The following is a 10,758-nucleotide window of genomic DNA, read 5'->3' on the forward strand; positions in this document are numbered from 1 at the left end:
CCACTTTAGTTCGGCAACCCCATCAGTCCGGCTAGCCACCGGAGCTTCAGACACCTGCACATAAAGGCGGTCTGGTTATTACCTGGGACTATGATCCTTTGTTCGCTGCCGTTCTCGACGACAACCAGAGTCTCAGGGGCTACTATCTACACAGGGCACACCTAAAATGTGCGGTACCATCACAAACGTATATCATTTCACGTACCTCAAAGCCCGTCAGTAGACTCATAAAGGCTTCATGCAACCCGTTTTCGGCGGACGAAATCCTTTCAATCACCGTACACATTAATGTACGGTGCTCTTCTGAGATAGTCGCTCGCTCTAGCAGACCCTTCAGTACGTCCGACCGCATACCAGATGGTGCCGGACTCTTTTGATTGCTCTCTTCAAGAGCCGGATACTGAAGGCTTCGGGTGACCATGGGATCACCTTCTGGCCTTGCCGGATCCGGAGAAACTCTCCGTGATGACACTTCAGGGTCGCCCGCTTCTTGAGCTGGGGAGTCCGGGGGAGGCGTTTCACTCTCCATCATCTCCGGAAGAAGATCCCCCGAAGATGAGCTCTACTGAGAAGGGCTCAGATCTGAACTGCAAGATAAAAGCTTTGGTTATCTCCCTCAGAAGTAAGGTAGTATATCTTCGCTATTAAGTACTTTTTGATTACTTACGGCTCGTTAGAGGGCTGATCCATGCACGGATTTCGTGCGGCAGGAACACCCTCCAAGGCAGGACCCTCTGGTGGATTTTTCTTCTCCCGTTTGGAAACCTTGGTTTCCGGATCATCAGAGGTAGTCCTGTTCCTCCCCCGGGGCGAGGGAATGTCAGATTCCCTCCCTTGGTTGTCCTCCCTCACGGAGGCGCTCGTTCCCTTAGTTGGAATAGGTAGCAGTGGAGGCCCGCTTTCGCCCTCTTTGTTCCTCCCTTCATCTTCCTTCGAGGGCACCGGGCAAGGTGCTGGCTCGAGCATCTTTTCCAGTACCGGATTGTCCAAGCCTTCGGGAAGGGGGGCCGAACACAGGATCATCTTCGCCTTTGTTATCCAGTCCTGGTCAAAGAGCGATTCTTCAGAATGATGTCGTGATAAATGAAAGACAGTGTGTTCGACTAGAGGATTACTTACTTGCGCCGCGGTGCGGTTGCTGCTCAGGCCCACGTCCTCGGAGGTGTCCAGACACTCTATTTGGGGTCCGAAGAACGACTTGTACATCTCCTTGTGCGTCAGGCCGAGGAAATTCTGAATAGCGTGCGGTCCTTCTGGGTTGAATTCCCACAAGCGGAGGGGCCGACGTTTGCAAGGCTGGACTTGTCGAACCAGCATGACTTGCACTACCATAACCAAACTAAAATCTCCCTCGAAGAGATCCCAGATGCGGCTCTGTAGTATGGGCACATCCTTGGCTGGACCCCAGCTCAGCCCCCTGCTGATCCATGACATCAGTTGTGGTAGAGGGCCCGAGCGAAAGGCGGGGGAAGCTACCCACTTGGCACTTCTAGGAGCGGTAATGTAGAACCACTCCCGTTGCCATAATCCGGACACCTCTGGAAAGGAACCCTTTGGCCACGGAGCTCCGGCAATCTTGCTTATTAATGCACCCCCGCACGCTGCATACTGCCCCTCGACCGTCTTTGGCTTCACATCAAAGGTCTTGAGCCACAAGCCGAAGTGAGGGGTAATGCGCAGGAAGGCCTCACATACGACAATAAATGCTGAGATGTGGAGAAAGGAATCCGGGGCTAGATCATGGAAATCAAGCCCATAATAGAACATCAAACCCCTAACGAAGGGATCCAGAGTGAGGCCTAGTCCTCGGAGGAAGTGGGAGATGAACATGACGTCTTCATTGGGTTCAGGAGTAGGGGTGACCTGCCCTCGGGCAGGCAGCCGATGCGAGACTTCGGCGGTCAGGTATCTTGCCTCCCTCAACTTCTTGATATCCTCTTCCGTGACGGAGGAGGGCATCCACCGGCCCTGGAGGCTGGATCCGTACATGATTGAAGGTCCGAAGCACCTGACCTGGGCTTTGGGTGTTAGAACTCGAGGCGGGGGAAGGATTCGATTGAGCACGGGAGGAAAAAAGTAAAAGCCTTGTCCCTTTATAAAGAGGGTGAATATCAAGCGTCCTCCTCGTGGCCGTTTGGGACTTGCCTAAAATCTAGGAGTCATAAGCACGGTTGGGTTACTCACACCCGTATTGATGAGAATCCCGTAATAAGGGGGACACGATCTCTGCTTTGACAAGACGTGTCAAGAAACTGCCTCGCGTTATGTGCAGGGCTAGTTAAAGGAAAAGATTCGAATAATCACCGGGCCACGACATGATGTCATGTTGCCGAAACATGTCAGCAGATTAGATTTGTGGAAATATTATTCTCTCTACGGTGGTATGTGGAACCTATTTTGCAGGGTCGGACACTATCCTTGTATTCAAATTCTTCCGTGGTGTATTCGGAGGAGGAACCCGCCTTGCAATGCCGAAGACAACACTGCGCGCCAGAATCATCATCATTGAAGCCTGGTTCAGGGGCTACTGTGGGAGTCCTGGATTAGGGGGTCTCCGGACAGCCGGACTATATCCTTTGACCGGACTGTTGGACTATGAAGATACAAGATTGAAACTTCGTCTTGTGTCCGGATGGGACTCTACTTGGCGTGGAAGGCAAGCTAGGCGGTACGGATATGGATATCTCCTCCTTTGCAACCGACCTTGTGTAACCCTAGCCCCCTCCGGTGTCTATATAAACCGGAGGGTTTTAGTCCATAGGACAACATACAATCAGACCATAGGCTAGCTTCTAGGGTTTAGCCTCTCCGATCTCGTGGTAGATCAACTCTTGTAATACTCATATCATCAAGAATAAATCAAGCAAGACGTAGGGTTTTACCTTCATCAAGAGGGCCCGAACCTGGGTAAAACATCGTGTCCCCTGCCTCCTGTTACCATCCGCCTTAGACGCATAGTTCGGGACCCCCTACCCGAGATCCGCCGGTTTTGACACCGACAGTCATACACCCAATGAAAATGGTTTGTTGGATCTCGATCGTGGTGATACACATTTTCATAATATTGAAGCCAAAAATATGCAAAGTTAATAATGATAGTGCAACTTATTTGTGGCACTGCCGTTTAGGTCATATTGGTGTGAAGAAAATCCATGCTGATGGGTGATAACCCACAAGTATAGGGGATCGCAACAGTTTTCGATAAGTAAGAGTGTCGAACCCAATGAGGAGCTAAAGGCATAACAAATATTCCCTCATGTTCTATCGACCACCGATAAAACTCTACGCACGCTTGACGTTTGCTTTACCTAGAACAAGTATGAAACTAGAAGTACTTTATAGGTGTTGTTGGATAGGTATGCAAGATAATAAAGAGCAAGTAAATAAAAAGTAGGGGCTGTTTAGATAAAGACACAACTAAGTTAGGTTTAGTAGAGAGTTTGTTGTTACGAGAAAGTTATTTGTCCCTAGGCAATCGATAACTAGACCGGTAATCATTATTACAATTTTATTTGAGGGAGAGGCATAAGCTAACATAATTTCTCTACTTGGATCATATGCACTTATGATTGGAACTCTAGCAAGCATCCGCAACTACTAAAGATCATTAAGGTAAAATCCAACCATAGCATTAAAGCATCAAGTCCTCTTTATCCCATACGCAAACAACCTACTTACTCGGGTATGTGCTTCTGTTCACTCACGCCACCCACCATAAGCAAATCATAAACATATTGCAACACCCTACAACGGGAATCCCTCACGCTTGCGCGACACGGAGAGCACCATAGGACAACACCAATAATAAAACATGCAACTCAAACCAATCTTGCACTATAAAAAAATACACTTCCGTGATGATACGTGTTTGTCATAGTAGGTCGCATTTTTTGTCATGCATGTACATCCATGACAAATTTATGACAGAATCAAGATAGTCATAACTGTGCTGTCGTAGAAGTGTTCCATGACATTACCAAAATTATCATCACGGAAGTGTCCACTTCCATGACGATAAATCGCGCATCACAGAAGTGCTTTCGTTAAGGGTGACCAACACGTGGCATCCACCGTAACGGAACGCCGTTAAGCTATCGGGTCGGGTTTTGGATCCGATAACCCGTTAACAGCCCCGACCAATGGGAAATTTCCACATGTAAAATTCTTATTGGCCGGACGAAACACGTGTCAGCTCGTCAGTGGGTCAGATAGGCGCATATGATACGTCGACACGTGGCACGGCCCAACAGAGGCCCATTCCTATGAAAAGGCCGGCCCGTTTGACTTGGTCAAAAGGTGGCGGGCCGGCCCGTGTAAAGCCTGTTAACGGCCTGTTTGCATATAGCCCATTTACAGCCCGCTAACCCAAGGCCCGTTACGCCCTATCTGAATTAGGCCAAGTAGCGTCATTTGGGCCATCCAATATGATTCCAACCCGTTTTCACTTCTGGCCCATGTATGGCCCATGACGTCTTTCGGCCCATATGAGGCCCTATGTAACTCTTGGCCTACTAACGCCCCGTGGTGAAACTGGCCCGTAATGAACAGTGTATCACTTTACACCCATTAACGGCCCGTAGTGAAACTGGCCCGTGGTGAGCAGTGTATCACTTTATACGCATTAACGGCCCGTTATTCCGTTGGGCCGTTTCCAGCCCATGTTATCTTTCGGCCTTCCAGAGCCCATTTATTCTTGGGCTCATTTTCAGCATTCATTTACTTACGGCCCGTTACTGTCATTTTCTGCTTGTGGGCCAAATTCAGCCCGTGGTTACAGTCGGCCCGTTTGTGGTCCGTTAATACGTTGGGCTCTTTTCATAGCGTTATCAAATACGGCCTATTAATGATGGCCCGTTATGGTCGGACCATGAACGGACGATTCCAACTCTAGCCCGTTTACGACCATAATGCGGCCTGTTATTGACCCATGTTTGGCCATCGATCATACTGCCCGTATAAGGCCCATTGATGATACGGCCCATAGAAGGCCCATTCTTTCTACGGCCCGTAGAAGGCCCATTGTTTCTACAGACCATAGAATGCCCACTGTTTCTACGGCCCGTAGGAGGCCCAGTGTCACTACAGTAAATATTAGCCCATGGTTATTGCGGCCTAGTTTTAAAAAATAGGTTATTGCAGCCACTAGCAAACCACAGAAAAAGAACTACAATGACTAGAAGCAAACAAATAAACAAGACAACAAGAAAATAAATAAGCAAGCAACTTACACTAGGCTATCATGGCTATCACACATATTACATCCACTGGGCATCAAAGTTCGCCACCAGTGCAAATAAATGCGCCGAAAAAAGAATATACACAAACTGAGAGCACTTCAGAAGGCACTAGGCCTGGCCAGGTCCCCCCCCAAATAGCTGAAGAAGCTGAGTAGACCTCAGTTGTGTCAATGATAGATGCATCAACACTAGATTTAAGGCGTGATGGTGCGCACGGCAGTCCTCTGACATCTTCATTGCATCTTTAACTTCAAGTCGGAGCTGAGCTGAAGCAAGCCTTTCCGCTTTAAGTTGAGACTGAAGAAGTCGAACTGATTGAGGCAGCGACTGCACAGAGGTTTTCTCACACCTGCTCGTGAGTAGCTTCAACTCACTGTCTTCATCAAGACAGGACCTTGGGGTCATCTCGCTGTCCTCAAGATGGTTTGGCTCACTATATTCCCTAAAGTTCTGCCTGGCGTAAGAGATACGAGTCTGAAAGAGAAATAAGGAGACACGTAACAAGTTTCACAATTTTATAAGCAAATAAATGGATCTGTTCTGCATAAGGAACATGTTTTTACAACTACAATTTGAAACTGGTAGTTGTTGCAAACATCCAATCAGATGTAAACAGCAAAGCAAACAACAGTGGAGGAAATGATGCATATCCAAATCTATACAAGAACAAATTTTGAAGGCTTGAGAAGGATGAACTTACATTACATGTTAACACGGGCTGGACAAAGCCCTTCTCCATGTTGATGGAAGGATAATTCAATAAATTCCCCAAAGAAAATTCTTTATAAGCGTTGCCATTATTCTACATTTTGCAAAGAGTAAATATAGATCAAATAATATTGGAAGAAACAGAGGATAATGAAGCTTAGGTGCAAACTGATGATACATAATCAAATAGCAATTAATTAAGTACAACGTTACAAGGCAAAAGGGAGAGAGGTACTGACAAGAGCAATGCAGAGCCCATTATTGTTTTGAGATCGTATGATCCTTTGAGCAAGGAGATTCATCTGAAATTAGTTTTCATACAAGAGAGAAGGTAAGGCACAAGCAGAAATTTAGGAGTTCAAATTTTGAATTGATATCATAGACAGTACCTGACGCTGGGCTCCCAACAGTTCTAATAGGGGTTTGGCCACTGGAGTAGGGGTAAAGTGTGGTACAGTTGGGCCTGTGTTTTCTATGGCTGCTGATCTATCTGATTTAACAGGTATCACTACCTTTTCCAAATACCTAGTTTGTACTCCTTGACGACCTGCACTCACCCTCTTCCTTTTGGACACCTATTACGAAAGAACAACATTTGACTGGAAAAACATAGTGTGACGACACATGGAATAGGTACAGAAAATGGATAGGTATGGCATATACTCATATATGATGCTTAAACTAAGCAGATGGTGTAACAAAGTAGAAGTAATGCAAGAGGTCAAAAGAAAAATATGTGCGACCAATACAACTTTGCAAAGTTAGAGCAAGCACCTTGATGGGTGAATAAGATAGGCCATCCTCCACCATGCCAAGTTTGTTAGGCAGTGGATCATTTCGCAATATTCCTCTCGTGCGCCCATTCTCATATTCATTTTGATAATGTTCAATATCTGACATGCATGAAAACATAAAAACAAGTGAGATTTTCTTTGTAATGAAGAAGTGATTCTAATCCAATACTGCCTCCCTGTAAACCCCTTTGTGCTATCTCTACAATTCTTTTAAAAGATGCCATGCATGCTGTAATTTGTTGTGTGCATTAATATAATGTGGCCTACTACTCAAAACATGAGAGCTCCAGAAGTGATGACACTTCGCAGATGATAGCTTCAACATATAGTAAAGAAGAACAAGTCGACCTGACCTGACAGATTCAAAATATACTAAGGGAGAACAACTCGACCTGACCAGTCGACCGCAAGAGAAGAGTATCATCTTAAAGAAGAGCAGAAGAGCAAGCAGATTGAAAATATTACAAGTCTTTTAATACAATGTTGGTTGGCCACCCATGATGAACCAGAGCGCACAGAGAAATACTATTCTTTCCGGTCTCTCCATATGTGGCTCACATGCATTTCGAAACTAAAGTAGGAACATTTAGCTAACCAATTAAACATCTCTCAGTTTTACTAATATCAGCAATAATGTCAGATATGAATTTGTACAACTAAGCTTGTTTAGCTCGATGGGTAGAGCAGTGCTATTACGACACGAACCACGTAGGCTGATTGTGGTCATCATAAAATGGGGGAAACATAAGCATGATGAGTACAGTGTTGACCGTGGCAGTGGGATGGCAGATCTGAAGCTGCAAACCGCGCAAAGGGTAGTTAGCAACCGATGTTTGCTTTGAAATAACAACTAAGATTTGGTATGGACAAGAAAGTACGGTCAACAAGTGACAAAGAAATGCGATTATGCTGTCTCTCTATATGTCGCGACATGCATTTGGAAACTCACGTGGGACCTTTAGCTAACCAATTAAATGTGTCGGTTAACTAATATCAGTATCATATCACAATCATATTTGAACAACTAAGCTTTCGAATTCTGAGTGTTGTGTTGTTTAGCTTGAAGGGTGGAGTAATGCTAGTATGACAGAAAGCACCTACGCAGATCATAGTAGAGTAGATAAAAGGGGAAAACCCTAAGCATCGAGAGAAAAATCAGGAAAGTGGAACTAGCTGGACCAGTGGGTGGCGCACATGCTTTTCGAAATGAATATAGGAACATTAGGTGACCAATTAAACGTTCTCTGTTTTAGTGATATGAGGATCATATCATATTCGTATTTCAACATGTAAGCTTTGGGTGAGGTCTTGAGGAGCAGTGCTAGCACGACACGAAGCACCTACGATGATGGTAGTGAATATAAAGGGGGGAAACCATAAGCTTTACGAGTATAGTGCCCATGCCATGGCGGATCTGAAGGTGCAAACCGGACAAAGCTACTTCGCAACCAATGTTTGCTTTCAACTAGCCACTACGATTTGGTACGGACAAGAAAAGTACAGTAAACAAATTACGATCTATTTTTTGGGTGAGATCAATAACTTAAGCACATATGAAAGAGTACCACCTCTCTTGCGACGCCGTGTAGGCCTATGCTGATACGTTGAGGGTGCTGCGGGTGCGATGGCTGTCGGCGGCGCCGTGTATATCCTGTTGCCATGGACAAGGCGGTCGTAGGAGCGGCAACGGCAAGGTGGACAACGGCGCCGATGAAGCGAGAGGAGGCGATGAAAGGATCTTGGTCCAGCACCGTGGATGAGAGACGTCCATCTCTTGCAGTGGACGACGGGGTAGGGGTAGCGGCTACGGCAAGGTGGAGGATGGGTGGCGGACGGAGAAAGCTGGCCGCAGGGCGGAGGTTGTCGTGTCGCCGATGGTGTATGAATGGGGAAATGGAGGGGAGGGGGGATCTCAAACTTTGGGACGCGCTTCTCTGAAATGGGGGAAAGTTACGAGCTTATCCCCCGTTTAAAATTTCGGACATCGCATCGGTTGGGGATAGGACGGTAATCTCGCATCTCCCAAATATTTGCCGGTAACTATTTCGGGCGAGGAGAGGGTGTTTTTCCGCCCATGGTTGGCGCCCACGGTGTATGAACGGGGCTGACAGGTAGGGCGGTTGTGTCACATCTGATGGAAGTTACACATCTGCCCCCATTTAAAATATTAGCCTACATCGATTTTGGGCGAGGAGAGGGTGTTTTGCTGCCCACGGTTGGCGCCCATGGTGTATGAACGGGGCTGACAGGTAGGGCGGTTGTGTCACGTCTTATGGAAGTTACACATCTGCCCCTATTTAAAATATAAGCCTACATCGATTTCGGACGAGGAGAGTTTGTTTTGCCACCCACCATGTATGAATGGGGAGATGGAGGAAGAGACACATGTCTTTCGGACGAGCTTGAATCAAATGTGTTTTGCCGCCCACGTTTGGCGCCCACCGTGTCTGAATGGGCTCAGAGGCCGTCGTGTCACGTCTGATTGAAGTTACTAGTCTACCCCTATCGACGGGAGTGTAAATCATGTCGATAAGGATGTCAAGTGTCAGGGGTAGACAGTAATTTCCATCTCGCAAACACTTGCTTTGAGCAGCCCACAAATTATAGTGGGTGTTTAGCTGCTTCGTTCAAAACATGGGAGAATTAGCATTCATGTTTGCCCTGGGACCTGGCAAACTAAATTCAAATCCAATTTGTATTCGATTACGAATATCCACAGATAATTATACGTTTTGTTATTTATTTCTTCAAAACCACAACAAAGATTTATTCCACCTTTATATATGATTATGATTTAGAAATGTCGTGATCTTCGAATTCAGTAGGTTGGATACACTCTGAGTCAAATAGTTATTTCATCCAATACAATATGCCCACACGACAAACAGTTCATCTTATGTCAATCATACAAGTTCTGAGGATTACCTCACCTAAAAAATTCGGATCATTACAACACATGGACAACATAGGGGGTCTTGCAACATAATCCATTTAGAGACATGACACAACATGCAAGTACAATAATCTAATGAAAATTTCAACTAGTATCTAAAGAAGAACCGGGATTATCTTGGGCTTCAGATAGCAGAAACAGTAGGACCTCCTCCGTCTTCAAATGCAACATTCTTACTTCCTCCAATTCTTGGGTTGCTTGCATAATGCGTGCCGCTAATTCCGTAATTTCCAGACTCAAGATAAATATTACCTCATTCATGGCAGCCACACCATCTCTTTCTGCCTCTAGTAGAGCCTCAAGCACTATAATATATGCGCTCAGACTGCTCTCCGGCGGTGTTGCCTCTGAACTGCTACCATCTGGTAACATGGATGGTGCACTGCTTGCATAAATAGATTCTGGGATTGTACATTGTGTCCTAGTGTGAACGGCATCCTGAAAGGTTTCCGCTGGACATCAGTAAGAGATAGTTATCGTATGATCCAGGCAATAAGCTTACATTGTAAATGACGGACGAATTATTGCTGAGCATGGCAAACTGTATTTAAATGGTTCGAAGCAGCATCAGCTGAAAAGAAATTAAAATGGTAAGATGAAACTAGGGATGTAAGTGGCAAATAAACGAAATCCGCCAGTCCCATCTAGTTAGTTTTTGCTACCTCCCTAGTTCATTTTCCTCAAAAAAACAAAAACTCTTTTGAACTATCATACCACTAGTGGAATTTAATCAGGATTAAACCGGACCCAGTTGACATCCCTAGTTGAAAGGGAGTGTACAACCGCTATATTTAAGTTGCCAAGGCATCTAAGCAGTTGAAATAATCTGAGAAAGCACTTAACAGTGTGGCCTCATATAAACTATGAAGACAGTCTTGTGATGAAGTTGAGAGGAAAAGTTAAGGACTCAAATGAAATAGGCATGCATTTGTTTACGATAGTACAACAGGCACTGCTGACATGTTGGCCAACTCAGGTATAGCGTAACAACAAATAAGCATTCGAATCAAGCAATACAGCAAAGCAGACAACTGAACTATTTGTAATTCGGTAGGATTACACGTTG

The sequence above is a fragment of the Triticum aestivum genome, chromosome 2A, assembly GCF_018294505.1.
Source record: "Triticum aestivum cultivar Chinese Spring chromosome 2A, IWGSC CS RefSeq v2.1, whole genome shotgun sequence".
Lineage (NCBI taxonomy): Eukaryota > Viridiplantae > Streptophyta > Magnoliopsida > Poales > Poaceae > Triticum > Triticum aestivum.